The 24,652-nt window shown below is 38.0% G+C and overlaps 1 protein-coding gene across 7 annotated transcripts in view; it reads left to right on the top strand.

The window, feature by feature from the left end:
- The window catches only part of SHLD2 (shieldin complex subunit 2), a 90,535-nt gene that overhangs the window by 29,197 nt on the left and 36,686 nt on the right, over nt 1-24,652 (top strand). Inside the window, exon 1 of one of the 7 annotated variants that reach the window (XM_020996900.2) lies at nt 21,793-21,961. The exons of the other annotated variants lie outside the window; for them this stretch is intronic. The gene's annotated coding sequence lies outside the window, so the exon portion shown is untranslated. Of the gene's footprint in view, nt 1-21,792; nt 21,962-24,652 lie in introns of those variants that run through there. 7 annotated transcript variants of the gene reach the window in all.

Below are 24,652 nucleotides of genomic sequence, written 5' to 3'. Positions count from 1 at the left end.
GTTCTTCAGGTTGTCTAAATAGGAAGTGACCTATGTGACATTGGGTAAGTGACTGAATTAAATGAATTAGAAAGCATTTATTAAGCACCTGACCTGTGCCAGGTACTGTGTTAATACTGGGAATACAAATACAAAAGTGAAAAATGAAACAGACCCATAAACTCAATGAATTTATGTTCAGTTGGAGGAATGTGTATGTATTTGTATAGTAAATATATACAGAACCAATAGAAGGTATTGGCAAGAAGAGGGCACTAATAGTTGGAGAAGCTTCATGTAAAAGGTGGCACTTAAACTGAGTCTTGAAGAATGTCAGAGATTCTAGAAGCCAACGAATTGAGAAAGGAATTAGTGTATTTCAGACATGGGAGCTAGCCGGTACAAAGCAGTAGAATGATAGGATGTCATGTATGAAGAATAGCTAGAAGGCTGGAACATGAAGTACATGAAGCAGTATGTAATATGTCCAGAAAGATAGATTAGGGCCAGGTTGTAAAGGGCTTTAAATTTATGTTTTAAATTTTGAAAAATATTTATTTTTTTAATATTTAATCCTTGAAGTAACAGGGAGCCAAGCCACTGGAGTTTATTGTGTAAGGAGCAGACCTGGGCTGTAGGAAAATCTCTTATGCAGCTGTGTAGGAGGATGGATTGGAGAGTGGGGAGGCTTGAGGCAAGGAGACCAACCAGAGGGATGGATAGTGTAGGCAAGAAGTGAGGAGGGTCTCTTAATTGGTTTCCCTGCCTCAAACTTCTTCTGTCTTCAATTCATCCTCTCGATAGCTGCCAAAGCAATTAGAGGTGATGTGGTCATCCATTGAGAGAGTGTAGAGAAAGAATTGAGCCAAAGATTGAACACTGGAAGACACCAAAGAGACAGAATATAGAGGATAAACCAGCAAAAGACAGAGGGAGAAGATAGATGGCTAGGAAGAAAACCAAGAGAGATAAGTATCACAAGACCTGGAGAAGAGAGGATATCAAGGAAAGTGGTCAACAGTGTCATATGCTACAGAGATGTCAATAAAAATAAGAATTGAGGAAAGGTCTTGGGATTTGACAGATGATAATTTTTAAAGGAGCACTTGTAGTTGAGAAATAAGGTCAGAAGCCTGTTTACAGAGGGTTTGAGGAGTAATAAGAAGTGGGTGTTAAGACTAAAGTGGTATCTAGAAGTCTGTGACTCAGATCACACAAAAGAAAATGTAGAAAGCCTCAAGGGCATAAATCACTTACAACTGATATGAGCCTTAAAAAAAACCTCTTTGTTGAGACTGCCAATACTGCTTTAAGTATAAAGCATAAACTCGGATGAATTAAGATACTAAAATATTAAGATAGCATAATTAAGATATTAAGATAATTAAAATATTAAGATAGCATTTTCCCTACATTATTAATTTGAACATGCTAGACTTTAAATTGTTTTTCTGCAATGTTATGAGTTTTTTTAATTTTTAAAACTTCTTTTTAATTAAATGGGATTGAGTTTTGATGTCAACTTTACTCCTAAGTTGTTATTAAAAATTACTTTGCTAACAGAGAATTACCAGAATAACCACATACATTCATCCAACAAACATTAAGTTTCTGTTATGTGCAATGTACAGTTTTGTGAGATGAGTGGAAGGGGGAATAAAAGCACAGGTAAATGAGAGACATTTGCACCCTCAAGGAATTTCCATACTAATAATCTATATATCAGACACTTAGTACCAAGATACTGAAGTAAGATCATAAGGCCCAGAAGAATAGTTTTTTCTAGCATTTCCCAATGAATGCATTATCATGAGCTAAAAACGTAGATATGATCGCAAAATAAATCTTCCTAACATCTGTTTATATTAGTTCATGATTGAAAAAGCAACCTTTTCATATTTTGTAGCCTGGGTTCCCACAACCCAGGAAGTTCTTACTATCTTACATTCAAAATAGGATAAGTTTTGGGACATCACAGGGATTGAGAGGGTAGGAGGGGATATGAGGTTTTGTGTTTGTTTGGTTTATTTGCAGAGCAATGGAGGTTAAGTGACTTGCCTAGGGTCCCTGGAATATGAGTTTATTAATCATTGAGGAATGAGTTTAGATAGAGGATTTGGCCTCAGGTGGAGGTAATCCTAGAGAATTATCTCAGGACACAGCTGGGAAGCTGGAAGAGGGTGGCATGTGTGGAAAAGGTACCTGGGTGGGTGGGGAATCTGGAGTGAGGTGACTGATAGAGGGAAGCAGTGGAATGGCCTTTGCCATCTTCACAGATAAGATTCATCAACAGTACATTAGAGTTTTCCCCACAGCCCCTATAATAATTACCATTTTCATTTTTTGCCCTCTTTGACAATATGATGAGTCTGAGGTAGAATCTCAGAGTTGTTTTAGTTTTCTCTAATTATTAATCATGTGGAACATTCTTTTCATTAAATTATTTCATTTTTACATTTATTTTTTCAAAATTTTGAGTTCCAAATTCTTTCTCTTCCTCTTGCCCCTCCCCCACACCTTGAAAGTCAAGGAATAGAATATCAATTATGCATGTGAAATCATGCAAAACATTTCCATATTAGCCATCTTGCAAAACATAATAACAACAAAAAGCAGGAAACGAAGAAAGTGAAAAAAGTATACTTTAATCTGTACTCAGAGTTCATCAGTTCTCTGGAGGTGGAAAGCATTTTTTCATCATGAATTCTTTGGAATTATCTTGAATCATTATATTGATCAGAGTAGCTAAGTCTTTCAGAGTTGATCATTGTTACAGTATTGTTACTGTGTTCTGTTCTGTTTCTTCTCATTTCACTTTGCATCAGCTCATATAAATCTTGCTAGGTTTTCTTGAAACCACCCCCCTTCATCATTTCTTGCAGCACATTAATATTCCATCATAATCATATACTACAACTTGTTCTGCCATTCCCCAATTGATGGGCATCCCCTCTCAATTTCTTTGCCACCACAAAAAGAGCTGCTGTAAACATTTTTTTTAGAAATAGGTAGGTCCTTTTCCTTTTCCTTTTGTCTCTTTGGCATACAGACCTAGTAGTAGTATTGCTGGGTCAAAGGGTATGCAAAGGTGTGCGCTTTCGGCACAGTTCCAACTTGTTCTGCAGCATGAGAGAACCAGTTCATAACTCCAACAATGCATTAGTCTGCATTTTTCCACGTCTTGTCAGGCATTTGCCATTTTCCTTTATGTAGTTAGCCAATCTGATAGGTATGTGTTGTTTTAATTTGCGTTTCTCTAATCGGTAATGATTTAGAGCATTTTTTCATGTGACTTTTGATAGCTTTGATTTCTTCTGAAAACTGCCTGTTCATATCTTTTGAATATTTATCAATTGGAGAGTGGCGCAGAGTATTTTTTTCTTATGACTATATAGATTCTGGATTTCTTCCCTCAATAACTGCCAGTTTATATCTGTAGGCTATGTTTTGAGGAATTTATTCTTATAGGTATAAATTAGTTCCTGTATATTTAAATATGAAACCTGTATCAGAGAAACAAAATAATAGTTTGCTTTTCATTTTAGCTATAATTAATTTTGTGTAAAAATTATTAATATTTTTTATATAATCATACTTGTTATACATTTTATCTTCAATGTGATCCTCTCTATTTCCTTGTTCTATCATGAGCTCTTTCCGTTGCCAAATTGTGAATCATTTTCTTCATTGCTCTTATATTTTGTTTACGATGTGACCTTTTACAGTTAAGTCATGTATCCATTTGGAATCTGTCTTTGGATATGGTGTGAAATGTTGGTCTGTATCTAAATTCTGTAGCCATCTTTTCAGGTTTCCCAGTAATTTTTGTCAAATAGATCTTATCACAGGATAGTTAAGTGGCACAGTGGATAGAATGCTGAGTCTGGAGTTAGGAAGACCTGAGTTCAAATGTGGCCTCAGACACTCAGTAGCTGTGTGACCTTGGGCAAGTTACTTAAATCTGTTTACCTCAATTTCCTCCTTCGTAAAATGAGCCAGGGTGGATGTGACTGAAAAAGGATTAAACAACAAGTCCTTGCCACAGGAGTTGAGGTCTTTTCAGATTTATCAGACAGTATACTACTATATTATACATGTAACTAACCTCTTTCACTGAGTGACCTATTTTTTAACCAGTACCAAAAAGTTCTTTTTAATCATTAATAATACAGTATAGTTTGAGGCACAGTAGTGCTAGGCCCCCTTTCTTCCCACTTCTTTTCCCATTATGTCCTTTGAGATTCTTGACCTTTTTGTTCCTCTAGCTGAATCTTATTCTTTTTGCTAGCTCTTTCCTTTGGCTGGTATGGCACTGAATAAATAAATTAGTTTAGGCAGTAATATAATTTTTGACAGAATTTCATTGGGTTGAAATGTATGTTGAGAGAAATTCCAGCTTAACAGCTGGAGTTAATAGCTTAAACAAAATTATGGAAGCAACATTAAGGCACTGATAACATATACTGACCGGTGTCTATCAGGAGAGTGGGTTCAGATCATATGATGGTGGCTCTTGAATGCTAGGGATGAGAATGTTTTGAGGAGGTAAGTGACATTTATCAGAAGTGTTCTAGAAATTAACTTAAGAACAGCGCATCAGGGCTATGCCAGAGGAAGCTGTTAAATTTTCAGTGTCAGCATTTACGCCTCTGAAAGTGGCAAATGCTACAAGTCAGAGCTTGACCTATTGTTTTGTTGACTGACTAGACTTAAGAAAGTGATGGAGAACACGTTAATAGTGCAGATTAAACTTAAAAGTGGATTGTGGGTCCATTTCCCACCAAAGAGTCAGTTGTTTAACATTTACCGGGACACTCCTGTGTCTTAGTATGAGGAGAGAGACCCAGAGAAAGGATTTCAGTTAAGAAGCTATCACAGTTGCCTAGGGAGAGGCAATTCAGCCTTGAATTGGTGTGGTGACTGGGGCTGGGGAGGTGGGGGTGGCCTAGCAAAGGCTAGAGGTGCCTTTGCAGAATCAGGCCTGCTAGGCCTTGATGCCATTGTGTTCTTGGGCAGAGGAGCGCCAAGCTTTAGTCACTGGATCACTGACATTTATGCAGCTGTGTGTGTGTGTGTGTGTGTGTGTGTGTGTGTGTGTGTGTGTCTTGACATGGCATTACATTGCATCCCCCTTCAGTAAGAGAACAGGGAGGACTTCAATACCCCACTGTAGTCTCTGCATGCATGGGCATCTCCCTTGTTCCCCAGGGCGTCTAGGACTCCTCTCTCTCTAGAAGAGACAGAGTGTCAGTTCAGTAGAGTAGTTTGGATGGAAAAGATGTCAGACTGTCAGGGCTTTCTTCAGCTCTAGACCAGACACTTCAGTTTAAAAAGCTAGTGCTGCTTTGTGCTGGTTTAGGGAATTTCTGTATTTGATGATTACATGTAAGCACATTGGAAATCTTTTCCTAAATTATCCAGAATAAGCAAAGCAAGGTCAGTTGCCCTTTTCATCCATTTTGCAATATCAAGATTGTAAATATGTTTCCTGCACTGTACTTATTGGTTCACACCCAGTGTCCTTTCACCCTGGACATCTTTGATTGTTTACAGAATTTGACACTCTTACTTTTTCCATGTTATGTTTTTCCCAAATTATTGAAAGACCTTTCTGAAAGACCTTTCCACAAAAGCATATGACAGTTCAGAGTTACTATCCTAAGTCAGAGGTTCTTACCCTGGGGTCCACAGATATTGTGGATTAATTTCAGGAAAAGCATGAACTTGAAGGGGGGAAAACTACCTCTTTATTTTTCGCTAACCTCTTACTGAAATTTGGCATTTCCTTTAATTATTTTACAATATTTTTCTGAAAAAGAGTCCACAGGCTTCATTAGACTGGCGTTCTAAGCCAATCCCTCTGTTTAACTTTTTTTTTTTTAAAGATCATAGATTTTAAGTGGGAAAGGATTGTAGTGCTCATCTGTTCTAACTCTTTCATTTTATGGATGAAATACTGTTAACTTGTTTCCTCTATTTTTATTTTAACCAACTCCAGTAGTAACATTTTTTTTTCCACAGGCACAACTGAGTTTGTTGATTGATTGAAATACCATTTAAGTGAAATATGTATTAACAAAAGGAGCACTAGTGCCAGCTACCTGGCCTGGTGGATAGAGCACTGGGCCTGCAGTCAGGAAGACGTGAGTTCAAATATGGCCTCCAACACTTAAGCTGTGGGACCCTGGGCAAGTCATTTAACCTCTCATCCTCACTTTCCTCATTTCTAAAATGGGGATAATAGCACCTACCTCACAGGCATTTAGTAGTCTTTCAGATGGTGGACACTATATAAATGTTAGCTATCAGTATTATTATCATTATTATTATTACTATTATTATTATTATTAGTGGACTGTAATAAAATCCTTAGAATCTCAGGTCTAAAAGGACTCACAGAGGTCATCTAGTTCAGTCTGTAAATGAACAGAAATCTCTTTTTTCTGCAACCCTGGTTAAGTGGTCATCTAGCCTGTGCTTGAAGACCTCTGGTGATAGGGGTGCTCACCACTTTTCCGAGATAGCCTGTTCTTTTTTCTTTTTTTTTAAATTTTTTTTTTTTGCAAGACAGCCTGTTCTAATTTTGGAAGTTCTAATTATTAGGAAGTTTTTCCTTGCTATGTGCTGAAACCTCTCTTCAACTTTGCCCCTTTTTCTTTTTTAATTACTTCTGGCCCCTCGGGCTAAGCCGAACAAGTCTAACCCTTCTCTACCTGACAGCCTTTCAAATCTTGAAGACCATTGCAACGTCTCCTGCCAAGTCTTTTATCTCTAAATTAAGTTTCTCTAGTTTCTTAAGCTAATACTTTTATGTTGTGGTTTCCACTCTTTTTACTATGGTGGTTACTCTCTTCAGGGTGTGCATCAACTTGTCAGTGGCCATCCTAAAATTAGGTGACCTACAGTGAACCTGGTGTTCCATATGTGACCTGACCATTCTATAGGATAATCAACTCTCTTGTTCTGGACTCTCTGCTTCTAAGATCCTACTAATTTTTCTGGCTTCCTAGTGTCCTGTTGACTAATTAAACTTGTTTGTGTTGTTTTGTTTCTCCACAAGAATTGCCATCTAGTCACACTTACCCCTTCAGTACTTGTGAAGCTGAATTTTAAACCCACTTATAGCTCTTGACTTTGATCTCAATTTTTTTCTTAGATTTTTGCAACTCATTTTTCTGTACCTTGGGTTCTGTTATCTTAATATATTAGCCATCCTTCTTAGTTTTGTGTCATCTGAACATTTGAGAAGCATGTTGTTTATGCCTTCACTCAATCATTACAAGAAATGTTGAATAGTCAAAATTATGTTCTTGTGTTCATATTTTGTTAGCATTTCATGGCAATACCTTACTTCTCCAGACCCTTACTGTCAGGTGGTCACACAACCAAGATCATAGAACCTTGGATCTAGAAGGGGACCTTAGAGTTCATCTCATTCAGTCTCCTAATTTTATGGAGGTATGCAAAAAAATGCCCCTTAGCAGCCAAAATAGACCGTCTTCACCTCTTGATTTCCATCAGGTCTCAGCTAAAATCCCAGCTTCTGCCAGAAGCCTTAACTAGCCTGGCTTAGTGATAGCACCTTCTCTCTGAGAATTTTCCCATATTATTTTACATGTCTGGTTCCTACGTAGTTGTTTGCGTGTTGTCTTCCCATTAGATTGTGCACACCTTGAGGACAGGAAGTGTTTTTCCTTTCTTTGTATTATTTTGTTTGGCACTGTGCCTGATACATAGTAGTCACTTTAATAAATATTTATTTGTTGACTTAAGGTGGTCCAAATTGATAAGCTCCTACTTTGTTTCTGTCACCCAAAAAAATGCTGTGAACATGTTGGGATATATAGGACTATTTTTTTTCCTTTGAGTTCTTTGGAGACATTTAACTAGTACTGGGACCACTGTGTAGTTCTATGTACTCAAAAATGCCATGTATAGTATGTTTATGTGTCTTTTGTTTTTATGCAGTTAATTCCTCTTTGACGTGGCTTTCCTTCGTCTTGAACCCTCCCTTGTAACCAAGGAAAACATTTAAGCAAAACCAACAAAATCATTGACCATTTCTGACAGCTTATACCACATTCCATATCTATAGTCCCTCATTTCTCTCCTGAAATAAGGGGCAGGGCAAGGGGGAACTGTATTTCATCATAGGATTTCAGGGCCCAAGATCGAGTATTATAATTAAACAAAAGTCAGTTGCCTTTTAAATGTTATTTTGTATACATTATTATAGTTATATATATTTTTCTAGCTCTGCTTAGTTTTTTTCTGCTTCAATTCATGTCTTTCCATGTTTCTCTGACTTTCATGTATAATTTCTTATGCCACAATAACGCACTAAATTCATATGCTATAACTTTTTCAGCCATCCCCAAGTGATTGGTGCCCACCATGTTTCTTTTCTTTCTGTTTTTGAGATCTCCTTGATGACATATGCCCTATCATGAGATTCTTGGGTTGTGCCATATATCTTTAAAAGGACAACAGGCAATATGTTTTAGAAAGATTACTCTGTAAATATTTAAAAGACTACTTATCTATGCAGAAAATTCATTCAGTAAATATTATTGAGTACCTGCTATAGGCAAACTCTTGTTTTATATGCTTTGAGGATTCCAAATAGTTGAGATGTGACATTGCTTAATATATCATGACCCCTAAATCAAGAACCATTAAAGTAATCTATGGATTTAATTCATGCCATTAAGATATATGGAAGATGTTCATCTGCAGGCTTTAATGTTGCTTACTAAGTCTTCAAGGTTCCTACCTATTGTATAAACTTTCTAAAGAGTAACAAAGTTCTGATCATCCATGGTGAAAAGAGAAACATCAATTACATGAAAGTTGTTTACCAGATCCGTATCATGATAAAGAACTAATTGTACTGGAGGACTTAATGTCACTATGTTTCATCCTAAACTTTCTCAGTTGCTGTAATCATTCACTTCGACCAAGTGTAAGGTTAGCAGTTCCTAACTTAAACTTTGTACCAACGGTGCATTAATTTAGTAATGCAGTAGTAAGCATTTTTGCATTTTAGAATACAGACAATTCATAACTTTCTAAATAGATTTTGTTTCAAAAAATAATTTGTGAGTTATTTGAAACTTTGAAGAGTATTATAAATGATTAGATGCCTATCCAGATTAATAAAGAACAAAACTGTTTAGTACACATAATATGCCATTGTTTCAGAAATCTCTCCCCAGCAGGTATCTAACATAGTATAAATTCCTCCTTGACTGAGAAGACCTGTATGAGCTGACACAAAACCAAGAGTGCAGAACAAGAAAGTTTATACAATAACAATACTATAAAATCAAGTAACTTTGAAATAGTAAGAATTCTGATAATGCAGTGATACCAGAGGACTGATGATGAAGCATACTACACACCTTCTGAGAGTCGGTTAGTAAGCATTTATTAAGCTCCTATTATTTGCCAAGCACTGGGCTAAGCGCTGGGGATACAGAAAGAGGCAGAAGGCAGTTCCTGCCCTCAAAGAGCTCGTAATCCAATGGAGGAGACAAGCAAATAGATGCATACAAAACTAGCTAGCTAGATATGCATGTCTATGTGTATGATAAATATGAAATAATTAACAGAGGGAAGGCACTAGAATTAAGAGGGATTTGAAAAGGCTTCCTGTTGAAGATGCATTTTGTTTGGGACTTGAAGGGCTAGTGGTGATAGACTCAGGGTGCAGAACTAGACATATATTATTTGGACATGGCCAATGCAGGAATTGGTTTTGCTTGACTATGCATGTTTGTTAAAAGGGTTTTATTTTTTCTTTTCCAAAGGGGAATGGGCTGGAGAGATGCAACAGCATATATTAAGTAATTACAATGTCAGGCCCTGTGCTAAGTGCTGGAATTAAAAATACAAGCAAAAAGAAAGGCTCTCATTGCCTTCAAATAGCTTATATTCTAGTAGGGAAAGAATACACAAAAGGGAGCTGAAACGTGGGAGGAGAGAGGGAGAAGGTACCCCTGTGGGTGCGTGGTTTTGAAGTCTGGAAAGTTAGAAGCAAAAGCAAGAGGGGAATGAAGATTGGCCAGCATGGTTCCCCACTCAGAATAGAGGCACTGGAGGAACTTACCAGTGGAAGAAGCCCCTCCCCACTCAGCTGTGGTGGAGGGATATCCCAGGGTAAGAGGGCTGTTGAAGAGAATGAAATCAGCTCCTTGAAAGCAAAAGCAGGATTTTTGTTCGTTGACATTTAACGTCATAGGATTTTAGAGCAAATAGCACATAGGAAAGAGCCAAGAGGCAGCAGTATTTAGTGTAATGCTACTTCAGAAGCTTATTAGCTATGTAATTATCTCAGAGCTTAAGTTTCCTCATCTATAAAGTGGGAATAATGATTTTTTTTGCTACCTGTTTGACAGAATCATGGGGCTGAAAGCAGTTGGCAACCCTTGATGCTAGGAAAGGCCTTGTAGGGGAGTGGGTAGAGAGTTTACTTTGGAGTCAGAAATACCTGGGTTCAAGTCCTGTCTCAGACACATACTGGGTATGTGGCAAGTTGTTTAAACTCTCAGGGTCCCAGACAACTTTAAGATTATTAGGTTGTAGGGAAATTACTGATCTGCATTGGAAGAGAGAATTGCTTCTCTTGGCTACTCCAAACAACAGTTAAATCACAGATCCAGACATTCCCTGTCCAAAAAAGGATCAGTGCAAGTTGTTATTATTATGTGATTAGTCAGGGACACAGCTGGGACTAGAACCCAGGTATCCTGGATTTGGTTCAGTGATCTGTTATATCATGCTGCTTCATTATATTAATGAAATTACTCCTAGTTTTACTTTCTCATATTAAACAGTGTGAACTCTGAACACTTTCTCATGGTTCAGTGCAAAGGACTTCTCCCTGGTGTGAACTCTGATTAATGGCAATGGGAGGGGGAGGATAATAGAAATGCTCTCAAAGTTTAGTTCACAGAATTTCTTTTTAGAATGAATTCTCTGATGTTCATTAATGAATAACCTTCAACAAAAATTTCCCACATTTATTGTGTTTGTAAGGTCTCTCTCCACTTCTGAACTCTCTAGAATAGAAGCATCTGAGTTCCTACTGAAGGCTTTCCCACATTGACTGAACTCAGAGTTTCTTTACAGTGTGAATTCTGTTGTGCTGAACAAAACCAGATCACACTCTGAAGCCTTTGGTACAGATTGGAATAATGGACTTTCTCTACCGTACCCAATGTCTCTTTTATTCTTCTTTGTATCCCCCATAACACTTAACACAGACATGTAATACTTCAATATTTGTTTAGTAAATGAATGAATACCAATATTATTATTTCAGCTATATTAACCTCCTCAAGAAACCTTATTTTTATAAGCAAGTAAATTAATATTACTATATTGAAGTACCAACTAAAGTTAGGGACTCTGTCAGCTTCTGTTTCTAAAGAACTTAGTTACTCTTGGTCGCCAGTAGTTGAGTATCATAACAGCAAAATAAGAGAAAATCCTCTCTGTATTGATCATTCTGAAATGCAGAACCAAAAATATTGGCTCCAGATACATATTTCTCAGTGTATTTATATGTAGCAGTCATGTCTGAGTCAACAGAAATAGCTCCTGCTTATTCAGTAACTAGAACTTCTTATATGATGACATATTTTCTCCTGCTTTCTTCCCATTCATGATGAATGAAATAGAGGTGCTACTTTTTGAAAAAAGGAAAGTATACTGTGTATACTGTGTAGAATAAAAGTTGGATAAGTATATTTATAGTGTATGTGCTACTACAGTTAGTGTCTAAATTTGTATGGCACAAATGAAATGTAAATATCTCTGTGAGAGTACTCACTACTAAGTAAAAATATAAAGCCCAAATATAGCTTATTAGACATTGTTCCCAAAGAGAAGAATGTGAGTTGACTCAGAACCAGGGTTAAGGTCAAATCAGTAACAATCCTCAAATCAATATTTTTCTAATTGTTCTATTGACTATTGTAATTCTGAAAATCAGCTCTATGGAATCAATGGAGAATGTAATCTCACTTTTGTATTTGAATCCATAGTATCTAGCACAGAGTGGGAATTTACTAAAGACTAGTTGATTAATTATTGAAAACAGGGCTGTGTCAGCTACTTTAGAGTGATATGCACTATGACAGCCATCCATGTTGAAATCTATTTAAAAAAACTATAACAGCATATATTCTTGTGATTTTTAGTTATTTTTTTTTATTTATGTGGTCAGTGATGTTTATAGTTTGTCTTTGTTGAACTACCCCTGCATTCCTGTTAAAATTCAATCTAATTGTTGGGTATAGTTTTAAAAAAATATATTGTGGCCTGGAGTCAGAAAGACCTGAATTCAAATGTAGCCTTCAAATACCATTAGTTAACTGGTCCTGGGTTAATTAGTTAACTGTGGCTGTCTGCTACAGTTTCTTCATCATCCATGTGGATAATAATAGTACCTACTCTCCAGGGTTGTTATTGAGGATAAAATATGCTATTTGTAAAGTACTTTCCAAACCTTAAAGCGCTATGTAAATGCAATCTATTGTTATCATTATTATTATTATTTGTGAGGGGTTTTCTTGCTTTCAATTTTTTAAATTCCTTTGATTTTTAGAATTTCTCTTGGGAGTTTTTTGATTTGTTAATTTTCTAGTTTATTTTTTTAGTTGTATTCTGATTCATTGATCTTTCTTTTGTTGATTACTATAATTAGAGACATAAAATTTCCTTTAAGGACTGTTTTAGCTATACCCCCAAAGTGTTGGTATGCTATGCCATTGTTATTTTATTTTGTGAAACTTTCTTTTGTTTCTGTGATTTGTTCTTTGACCCAATAATTCTTTAGGATTAAATGACTTAGTCTCCAATTAATTTTTAAAATTAAATTTTATTTTCAGGGCTATAATCTCTTTCTTCCTTTCCCTCCCCCTCCCTGCATTAAGAAAGCAAAAAAAGCAAAACTCATTACAAATATGAATAGTCAAGCAAAACAGATTTCTGCATCAGCCATGTCCAAAAAAACTCCATTTGCTTTTTAATCATTTTTTTAAAAAAAGAAATTTTCTTTAATCATTTTCTCAAAAAACCTTTATTGAATTTTTTTTCTTGTATTGGAATTAGTAAATTGTGTTCAATATTTCTCCTTTTCTGCATTTGTTTGTTAATGTTTTCTACCTTTATTATGTGGTTGATTTTTGTGAAGTGGCTATGCCTGAGAAGTATTTTAACTCCTTTTCTGCTCTCATTTAGTAATCATCAGAGATCTAGCATATCCACTTTCCCTAAGGTTCTTTTCAAGCCCTTAATTTCTTTCTTGTTTTTCTTCCTCCCCTTCCCCCAAGATTTGTCTAGGCCTGAAAGGGGTACATTGAAATCCACTGCTTTAATAATAACAGTTAACATTTATATAATCCTTTAAGGTTTGCAAAGCATTTTACATGTATTAAATCATTTCATCTTATAATAATCCTGAGAAGGAAGTACTATTATTATTCTTATTTTATAGATGAGGAAGCTGAGACATAGAGAGGTTAAATGACTTGCCCAGGATTGCACAGTTAGTATTATAGTTTTAGTATTTCTTTATGAAATTCAATTAACTTTTCCTTTAGGTATTTAGATGTTGTGCCATTTGGTGCAAACATAGTAAGGATTGGTATTGGTTCATTATCTGTGCTGCCTTTTAAGAATAATGTAATTTCCCTGCTTATCTCTTCTTATTATGTGTATTTTTACTGTGTTCTATCTGAAATCATGGTTACTACTACTACTGCTTGTTTTGAGTTCACCAGAGGCATGATTGAGTTTGCTCCAATCCCTTATTTTAGCTCTTTGTGAATCTCTGTTTCAAGTCTTGTTGGATTTTCCTTTCTGGATGAGTTCATTCTATTCATGTTCATCATTAGGACTGTTACTTGGAAATTCCTTCCATCCTGTTCTCTTCTTTTCTTCTCTTTCCCTCTTCCCTTCACCCCTTACAAAGAAGGAAGTGGTGAAGGACAAGTTTGCTTAAAACTGCTGAGCTGTGATTGATCTGTTTCCACTACATTGCCTCTGTACTCTTCCCCTTGCCTGGACCTTGAACACAAGTTTTCACTCGCTCATTCCTTCCTTTTCATCTCCTTCACGCTCCACCATCTAGTGCTGGAATTTCTCATGCTTACGATAACTTTTTCACCTTCCTTATCTTTCCTCTTAAATACCCCTCTCCCCTTTCTCTATCCCTCCCTATTTGTCTGCTGAATTTAATATATTTCCATACTAAATTCTGTGTATGTGTGTGTGTTCAGCCTTCCTTTGTTTAATTCAGATGGTAGAGACTTTCATGAGATACCCGTTCTTACTCCTTTCTTCATATCTGTATACTCTTTACCCCTGTTATATAAAATAGTAAATTCCTTCTCCTTCCTTCTCTTTTCCATCTTTCCATTGCATTTCAGTCTAAGAACACTGAAACATAACAATACCATACTTCCCCACCCCCGTGGCTCTCTGCCTTTCTCTATGACCTCTATAGACATTAAGTTTCTGAGAAGACACTTGTTTCTTCTCCCAGTTAGAATGCAAACCATTCATCATCCTATGGTTCCTTCCAGTTGATGGAAATATATACTTTTTTGTCTCTCTTTTGTCTCTCTCTCCTACCTTTGCCTTTAAAAATTTTGTCTTCAGGAATGCTTGGTAGCCTTCTATTTCATTCAGGGTCTACTTTTTCCCATTTAGAATTATGCTTAGTTTTGTCAGGTTTGGTTGCTAGAATATATTCCAAAATCTTCTATCCTTTATAGTGGTAGCTGCTGATTTTTGAGTGACTCTGATGTGGCTCCTTGGTACTTGGGGGGGGGGTGGAAGTGGGGAGGGTACTTACCTTTTCTTGGCCTGGAAGTTCTGGGTTTTGGCTCTGAGATTCCTAGGGGTTTTCATTTTGAGGTTTCTTTTAGGAGGTAACTAAATGTGTTCTTTCTATTTTTACTTGGCCCTTTGGTTCTTATGGATCAGGAATGTTTTTGTTTGATTTTGTGAAATATGGTATCCAGACATTTTTGCATATGATTTTCTGATGTTCTTATAATTCTTAGATTATCTTTCCTTGACCTGTTTTCCAGGTTAGTTGTATGGAAGTTACAAGTCAAGTCAAGCCAGCAGGCATTTATTTCTTAGATTTCCCTTCCATGTCAGGCACCTCTTTTTTTAATCTTTGATTTTGTTTTTATTATTCTTTTTGTCTTATGGAGGCTTTACTTTCTGTTTGGCCAATTCTCATTTTGGGGGAAGTCAATTTTGGGGTAAGGTTTATTGTAATTTGACCTAAAGGTGTTCATTTTCTTTGCTGTTCTTTTTTCCCTGGCCATTGCTTCCTTTAACATTACATTTTGTATCTCTCTTACATTTCTTGTACTCCTTGAGGCCAGGACATTTTCTTCAAGCCGCTTTTGGAATTGTGGAGGTACCCTGTTCTTTTTGGTTTGATCTCTTGGCTTTGTCCCCTGTCTCTAGTATTTACTTGTGTTGAGCATTTTTCTGTATTGGGAGTTTGTGCTTGAGTCAGACTTGGCTCCTTTCCACCCACTTGGGGGTATTTTGGACATTGTGGCTAAGACTCAGCCTTGCTTTCTTCACATATTCCTGGGTCTTGGCTCAGTGTTTTGGTAGTTCAACTTAAGTTTTGACGTTGGCTTGTTCTCTATTTCCTTCTCCTTGAACAGCCCCAAACCCAGAGTTGGCTTTGTCCCTTGCTTGTGATCCTGAGAGGCCCCAAGCAGATGTTATTGATTATGCTCCTAGTGGACCTTCCACAAAACCCCAAATTCTTCGTTTCCCAGGTATCTCTTTCCGAGGCTGCCTTAATGCTGGGCTGCGCAGACACTGGGATGGTCTTGTTTCCTGCTATGGTTCAGGGACTGGCAGCTAGAGCTCTGGATTGGGCACAAGCTACCTGGCACTGGCTCAGCTGTGTTTCCATGTCGGTTCACATGTAGTCTGTCTAGACCCTGAACTGGGTTTTGACATGTCTCTTGCCTCCTGCAATGGGGAAAGGAGACATATGTTTAGTAACTGTTGATATTTTGAAACAATTCTGTGGCATAGTGGATAGAACACCAGAGACACTTGAGGCAGAAAACCAACTGGGAGATTATTGGAATGGTCCAGGCTAGAAGTGATTGACTATTGACTATGGAGTACTAGGTCTACACCACAAAGAGATCTTTTTAAAAGAAAAAGGAAATAAACTCACATGTGCAAAAATATTTGTAGCAACTCTTTTGAAGTGAGAAAGAATTGGAATCTGAGGAGGTGTCCATCAATTGGGGAACAGCTAGCTGAACAAGTTATATGTATATGAAAGAATGATGTTGCATTTTAAGAAATGATTAAGAGAATGGTTTCAGAGAAATATGGGAAGACTTGTGTGAACTGATACAGTGTAGAGAACAGAACCAAAAGAACAGTTTTTATAACAGCAGATATCGTAAAGACAAACAACTTTGAAGAACTTAGGAGCTCTGATCAACATGACCAACCACAATTTCAGAAGACTCAGGATGAAACAAGTCACCTCTTGATTGAGAGGTGATGAGCTCACGCTACAGATTGAGACATATTATTTTTGGACATGGACAATGCAGGAACTTGTTTTGTTTGATTATACATGTTTATAACAGGAGTTTTGTTGTTTTGCTTTCTCAGTTGGTGAGTGGGGAGGAGGTGGAAGTAGAAAAATGTATATCTGAAAATAAAATTTAATATTATTAATTTTTTAAAAAGAAGTGATAGGAGAATGAACTAGAGTGGTAGCCATGTGAGTAGAGAGAAGGAGATGAATATACTCCCTTACTAGACTGTTTCAAAACAGTCAGTCTGTAAACATTTATTAAACAATTACTGTATGCCAGTCTCTGTGCTAAACACTGCAGATAGAAAGGCAAAAATAGTCCCTGCTTTCAAGGAGCTCGCAATCTAATGAGGGAAGACAATACATATAAAAATTAACTGAAAATTGAGGGGGTTAAGAAGGCATGATGAAGTCAGAGGAGTGCAGCTGGGTGGGAAATGATGAGATGGCTGCCCTTCCCCTCTTCCCAACTTCCCTTTGTCTGTCAAGGTCACCACCATTCTCCTAGATGACACCCCACATATCCAATCTGTTGCCAAGTCCTGCCATTTCTCCTATGACGTCTCTTATGTAAACTCCCTTCTCTCCACTAACAGCCACTAGCCTGATGCATGCCTCATCACCTCACAGCTGGACTAGCCTGCATCATCTCTCCCCATTCCATCTTCTACTCAGTTGTCAAAGTGATCTTCCTAAAGTACAGGTTTGACTGTGTCACCTCCTTCCCCCAGTTAAGGGGGTTATTCTCTTCAGATCAAATACAATGATGTAATAGTTAGCTTTTATACAGTGCCTGCTGTGTGCCAGGCACTATGCTAAAGCACTTTACAAATAGTTCCTATGTTTATAAAAATCTCTTGGGCTTTTAAAAGCCCATCACATCTTGGTCCTTTCCTAGCTTTCTAATCTTCTTCTATTTTACTCTCCTCTTTTTTTCTTTATGATCCAACACCACTGGCCTTCTCGTTATTCTTTACACATGACACTCTGTCTCCTAACTCTGCCTTTCCCCTGGCTGTTCACCATGCCTGGGATGCTTTGCCTCCTCACCTTCACTTGTTGGCATCCTTTAAGACTCAACTCAAAGCCCACCTTTGCAAGAGGCCTTTCCACTCCCCTCTCCCCCTACTGCCTAGTACTTTGTATGTACACACTTTGCATGTACAATAAGTTTGCAACTTCTCTCTTCCATTATAATGGGAGCTTCTTGAGAGCAGACTTTTTCTTTTCTTTTCTCTTCTTTTCTTTCTTCATTTCTTTTTTTGACCTTTATCTGTATCCTCAGCACTTAGCATAGTACCTGGCATATAGTAATTACTTAATAAATGCTTTTTAATATCAAGGATGTTCTTAGATAGGGTACCCAGCTCTTTCTCTAAGGAAAATATGATTGGACAAAGAGGTAGGTTTTGGGAAAAAAGTTAATGAGTCTGATCCTATTTAATGCTGGTACTTCCTCTCAGCTGATTATCTCCAATTTATCCTGTAAATATCTTGTTTAAACGTACTTGTTTGAATGTTGTCTCCCCCCATTAGACTGCGAGCTCCTTAAAAGCAGGGATTGCCTTTACTTCTCTTTATGTCTTAGTGCCTAACAATAGAATAGGTGCTTAATAAATGTTTGTTGACTGACATGTTGAGTCAAGTTGCCTATGGAACATCCAGTAGGCAGTTGGTCATGTAGGGCTGGTGCTCAAGAGAGAGACCAGGACTAAATCTGTAGATCCTGGAATCATGTTGCTAGCAATGATAACACAATGGCAGCTGATGAGGATAGGTTTTCTATTCTTTATGTATAGAAATTTTTAAATTTGAGTAATTAAAATAAAATTTCAAATTGACAAAGGATGAAGAAAATAGCTCATCATTTATCGGAATGATGTATTGGAGATATTAATAGGTTAAGTATTAGTTTCGATATCTGAACTTAGCTATATTTTTAAATTCATTGGGCAAACATGTTTGTGTCATCAATTACAGCAGATATAGATTGTTCTTGTGCTGCTAGGTGTTTTGTTTAGTGGGCCTCATCTATATTCATATATAGCTCTCTCAGTAGAAAATAGGGGTCAAGTCAGAGTGAGTTTTTATGGTTAGTTGGTGGGATAGGAAAGCCTGAACAAATTTGGGAACAGCATTTTCACTTTTAGTAATCTGAAAGGGTAAAACCTGCTGATGCAGTTCATTTTGTTTTAATAGATCTTTGACCCTTCAATCAGACTCTGACCATTCTAAAGATAAAGGGTTGTAGTTGTATTGGTCTTTCTGAGTGAAGCAACCTTTTGCAGATTATGAAATGGTATAATTATTAACAAGGATAATGTCTGTGTGCTTTCAAGTTTCATTTAGTATCTCAATGAGCATTAACCCTTTGAGCATACCCAAAACATATAGAGATTCTGCAGATATAGCTGACTTATGAGCACTGTCAGCCACAATATATTAATCGTATTATTTTTGTCATGACAAATAGTGTTAATAAGTATAAACTTTTTCTTTCACGAAGTTCAGTTTCCACAGGTAGAATAAAATTAAAGGAGAATATAATATCAGAAGAACTTAAGAGTTCATAGATGATATAAATTACCTTTAATGAATTTTACTTTTAAATACAGTATTATCTCAGACATCTAGATCAGTCAGCCCTGCGTCCATTCTGTTTTGTGTGTGTGTGTGTGTGTGTGTATGTTTCGTTGGGCATCGGGGGTTAAGTGACTTGCCCAGGGTCACACAGCTAGTAAGTGTTATGTGTCTGAGGTCACATTTGAACTCAGGTTCTCCTGAATCCAGAGCCAGGGCTCTATCTACTGCGCCACCTAGCTGCCCCCTCCTTTGTCCATTCTGGATATAATCTGGTTATATTACAGGGCCTTGCTTCCTCTTACCACACTTATATTTGAAGGTTTGGCTGTACTGCCTATTTTATTTAAGTCTCTGATAACTTTCCCACTAATTGAAACTGAGAAAGAAACAAGCTATAAAACTTTCTGCTTTGGGCAGATTGCTTGGCTTAGTTGAAGCAGGCGGTGAGATGGAAAAAAGTCTCAAACTAGGAATCAGACAGAGGATATGGTTCTAGTGTCACTTGACTCTCCACCAACATTGTCACCTTGAGTAGGTCCTATAACCTCTCTGGGTCTGCTTCCTCATCTCCGAAATAGCAAGAGCACCTGACTTACTGACATCACATAGTGGTTGAGAGGATCAGATGTTTATAAAGTGTCCAGGTGCTGGGCAAGATACAAATTTGAGATAAGACATGACCACTCCCTCAGTACAGTAAAGAGGTTTGACACATCCAAAGATCACACTAGTTCAAAATGCCTTAGTGCACTAGTGCCTTGTAAGCGTCAAGGGGTTAAAGGGTATAAATCCTCTTAATAAAAGGATTTATTCTGTAAAACTTGGACTCAATCAAAAGGCTGCCACTCAAGGACCTAGAAAGCTATAATGTGACCCCATGGCCTCAGGTTCCCTACCCCTGTCCCAGACCATTCATTCCTGCCCATTCTGTGCCATACTTGTCTGTATTTTCACACACAGAGGCCACAGTGGGTCCCCCTGCCTGCTGGTGGCCTCTCTTGCTTTCACCTGACATTTTAAGGACACCATCGGAGCCCATGGGCTGTCTACTGATAATCTCTTGCTCTTGCCACATGACCAGCCCATCTTTGATCAGGCATTTCTTTGATGACATCCGTCCCTTGGTTCTTCTTTGAAGTTCCTTGTTTGTTATGTGCTGCAGTCTGCTCACACCCACCATGAATCTGCCTTTCCAATGGCCCCTGTGTGATACTTATTTATATTTTATAGAATCATAGTTCCAGAGCTAGAAAGGATTTTAGAGGTCATTTATTTCAACCCCCTCATTTTACAGATAAGGTAGCTAGGTGGCACAGGGAACAGAGCACTGAGCTTGGAGACAGGAAGACCTGAGTTCAAATACTGCCTCAGACACTTAGTAGCTATATGACCTTTGGCAAATCACTTAACCTTCTCATCTATAAAATGGGGATAATAACAGCACCTACCTCTCTGAGTGGTTGTGAGGGTCAAATGAGATAACATTTGTGAAGTCCTTAGCACAGTGCCTGGCACATAGTAGATACTATGTAAATGCTGCTGTTACTGAGGGAAAATAAACTTAACAGGTTGAATGTTGATGATGTCGGAGAGAGACAGAAAGAGAGAGAGAAAGAAAGAGCAAGAGAGAGAGAGCGTGAGCATTTATGACACAAGGGGTCTTCCACAGATTTGCAAGGGACTAGACCTCACAGCCCCAGGACACTATCCATCACTAGTCACAGCTGGAAAGAAGCCAGGATTGGGAGGAGTTGAGGAGGAGTAAGACAGAGACAAGGAGACAGAGAATGTATATGCCAACCAAAAATTCCCCATGATACTTCTCGGGGCCTGCACAATCATTCACAAAGTCAGCAGTGTCTAAAAATTCCATGGCGTTTACTAAACTCAAAAACAAGCTCCCTTGGACCATGAGAGGAAAGGTTGAAAATCTTCGTCTTCTTCTCCCTCCTGACTTTTAAAGCGGGGAGGAAGTAAAAGAGGAGTTTATAAAGGTTACTTAGCAGTCACTAGGTTCAACAGATAAAACTTTCTCAGGCCTTTGTACCCTTAAATTTTGATCCAGACTCAGTATTTTCTCTCTACTCCTGGTTATTTTTTTTTTTAAGGAAAGAAAAGTGCTTCTTCATTTTTTGGCATCTCTAGGGCGGCTATTTGCTAATGACCAGCTCTAGGAGGCCATTTTTATGTTTTGGGTTTTCTTCCATGTGTGATTTCAGGTCACTGAACTTCATGTCCAGAAAGGGGCAGGTCAGAGAATAAAAGAGGTGACCTTCTTTTCGAGCTTGCTTTTCCCCCAATGTGGGGAAATGAATGATTAGAGTCGAAGCTAGTAAAACCAAGGCACATCTACATGAACCAGATTCACCTACCAAACTAAGTTTTAAAAAACTCATTCTAAATCTGTATCATACATAGTTTGTGTTGTATCATGGAACTGAAGCTGCCAACAGAAGGCACTGTGACAGTAGTCTAGTCCCAGTGTCTTCAGCACCCATAGATGGGGTAGCAGAAAAGAGAAGTGTCTGAGGGATTGCCTGAGTTATATAGAACTCAAGAAGCTTCTAAGCAAAACAGAATGACCATTTGTTAAGAAGAAAGAGATTTGATTCTAGAACCAGGACCTCTGCTCCTATACGAAAGGTACCATGGCCTTGTGTGGTGGTGCAAGCCTGTAATCAGAGCCACCAGGGAGGCTGACACTGAGGTGTAGTAGGCAAAGTCAAACAGGTGTCCACACTAAGTTTGACAACAATATTGAGAGCCCCCAGGAGTGCAGAACCAGTGCAGGTAAGAAACCAAGCTGGTCAAACATCCTGTGCTGATCAATAGTGGGAACAGCCCATGCATAATAGCCTCTGCATTTCCAGCTTGAGAAGGGGAGGAGGGAAGTGGGGGGAGGGGAAGAGAGAGACAGACAAAGTGGGTCTACCGGAGGTGGGGTGGGGTCGCAGGCTGGAAGACAGACTCTCCTGGCCACTCACATATAAGTGCTGTCTTCCAATATCTTTGAGGGCAAGGATTGTCTCGCTTTCTTGTATCTACTCTCAGCCTTTAAGCATGGTGTCTAGCATATAGCAAATGCATTCATTTATTCACGTAGGAGGTGGGATCTGAATTGTTCTCAGAAGGAAGCTAGGGATTTAAAGGGGCAGAAGTGAAGAAGGAATATATTCTGGACCAAGGGGATCATTTGTGCAAAGACTCAAGAGACAGAACGTCAGTCATAGAGAACATCATATAGGAAAGATTAGCTGGAAAAGAATGTGAGAGTAGAACATAATAGTACAAATGATTACACTGGGCTAAGAATTAACTAGGAGGAGACCAGGCTGGTTCGCACTGGAGAAAATTCAAAGTTCCTTTAATGACCCCACACTTCCCCACAAAACTAAGGTCCATCTTTTTGATCCTAATATTCTACTGGTATTGAATGGTTCCCATGCCACAGACTCCAAGGCAGGGGAGTTCAGAATCAAAAATGCTCATCTTGTAGTTAAAGGAATTAATTGTGTTTTAACCCTACCCTATCACTTATTACCTGTGTAATATGGCACAAGTCCTTTGACCTCTATGAGTATCCCTAGTCTTCTGTGGATATTGTTTGTTCTATTTTTGGGATGGTTAATAATCTTGGTAATTGGCTGTTTGAAGATAGGTAATATTCACCTTACAAAGAATGCTGTATTTCAGTCCAGTTTTTCTTTGGCTCAGAACAGTCATGGGACATCCTTTGCTTGTTCTGGTTCACCTTATTCATGAGCATTTTCCTGATTAAAAACCAAAAGCTGCTCAGGTCAATGGAGCTCCTTAGGTACTGGGCTAGATGAGAGTTGCTTCATAACTCTTCCTCACTTGGGCTCTGTGCTACTGTAGCTGATTCCTGCTGAACAGTTATGGGGGTGAGGAGAACACCATTCTTGGCACATGACCCCTCTTCAGATGGTTCTCACCTGGCACTCCTGGGGCAGTTGTGTGAGACAGCAAGCAGGGACCCTACGACTCACTGATAGGGCCTTTCCTGAAGTTGTAATAATGGTTTATTTACTGTTCTAAGAGCTAGAATTGTAATGCCAGCGGGAAGGGTTAGCACTTCGTGGCATGGCATGGAGGTAGCCAAGAAGCAGCATGTTGTGCCTGGGTGAGAGAAAGTGAATGCTTGTCATTAAAACTCAGGGAACCAGTGTCCAGAGAGCCCAGGTTCAGGTCAGAGATGGACACTAGAGTACAGGCGACTCACCATGGAGTGGGCAGGAAGTAGTCTGCTGGAATCTCTCCCCCCCCCCATTAGCACTCTCTAGAAAATTTTTTCTGTTAACTTTGATTATACTTCATGTTTACTTATGTACATGTTATTTCTCCCCCAGTAGAGCCCAAGTGTCTTGAGGTCAGGAGCTATTTCATTTTTGTCATTATACCTTGGACATAACATTAGTAGGGTAGAGAGATCTGGGAGTTTTATAGAACTTTAATAGATATTTGTTGAATTGAATTACATTACATTCTGCCTAAACCTTCTTTCTAGCTTGTAAAAACCATAGAACAGGTTTTTAATAGGTTTTAATAGATGTAGGAGAGGCCTCAAGAGGTCACTTGTTATCATTTATTAATTTTATAAGATGTCATTGTAGAAGGTGGATTGTGGGTTTTCATTTGTTTCAGTCATGTCTGGATCTTTGTGACATCATTTGGAATTTTCTTGGCAAAGATGCTGGAGTGGTTTGCCATTTCCTTCTCCAGCTCATTTTACAGATGAAGAACTGAGGCAAACATGGTCAAGTGACTTGCCCAGGGTCCCACAGCTAGTAAATATCTAAGGCTAGATTTGAACTTAAGATGAGTGTTCCTGACTTCAGGCCCAGCACTCTACTGTGCCACCTTGCATTAGATCTCTAATGTTCTACAAACATTTCATTTACTTACCATATTTTCTGGGAAAGAGACTGTTCATAAAAATGAAACAACCATTTGTTTATTAAACTGAGACCAGAGAATGATATTATACTTACATAATACTTAAATAACAAATCTGCCCTCATTAATGTGGGAACTCCAACCAGAATAGCTTATAACCCATCCATGCCTTCTCATCCTGTTCATTAAATTCTTCCAAGTAGATCTAGCCAGGGCATTCCCTTTATATAATATAAATATAAATAATATTTCTTTAATATAAGTATGACACTTAGGCCATACATATGTTATCCTTTATTTTCACTACATAACCAGCCCATCTCCTTTTCAGCTTATACATGTCTTTGATGACATATCTTGTTATACTTCTTGCACAGAAGTCATTGGTAATGAACTGTAAGCCATGCAGCTCTCCATTATCCTTTAGGTCACCCACAATTTTGACTCTTCAGAGGTCTTAGTGTTCTGTGATCCACAGACATATATGCTGCATTTGTCTCTAGTAAGTCAGATTTTTTTTTGTTGTTATCAGTAAACAGCAAATAAAGTGAGATCTTTAATCTTTAT

The sequence above is a fragment of the Phascolarctos cinereus genome, unplaced genomic scaffold (genome assembly GCF_003287225.1).
Source record: "Phascolarctos cinereus isolate Bilbo 61053 unplaced genomic scaffold, phaCin_HiC Scaffold_3;HRSCAF=262, whole genome shotgun sequence".
Lineage (NCBI taxonomy): Eukaryota > Metazoa > Chordata > Mammalia > Diprotodontia > Phascolarctidae > Phascolarctos > Phascolarctos cinereus.
The sequence above is the reverse complement of the archived record's forward strand: the minus strand, read 5'-3'. Positions and strand labels throughout refer to the sequence as shown.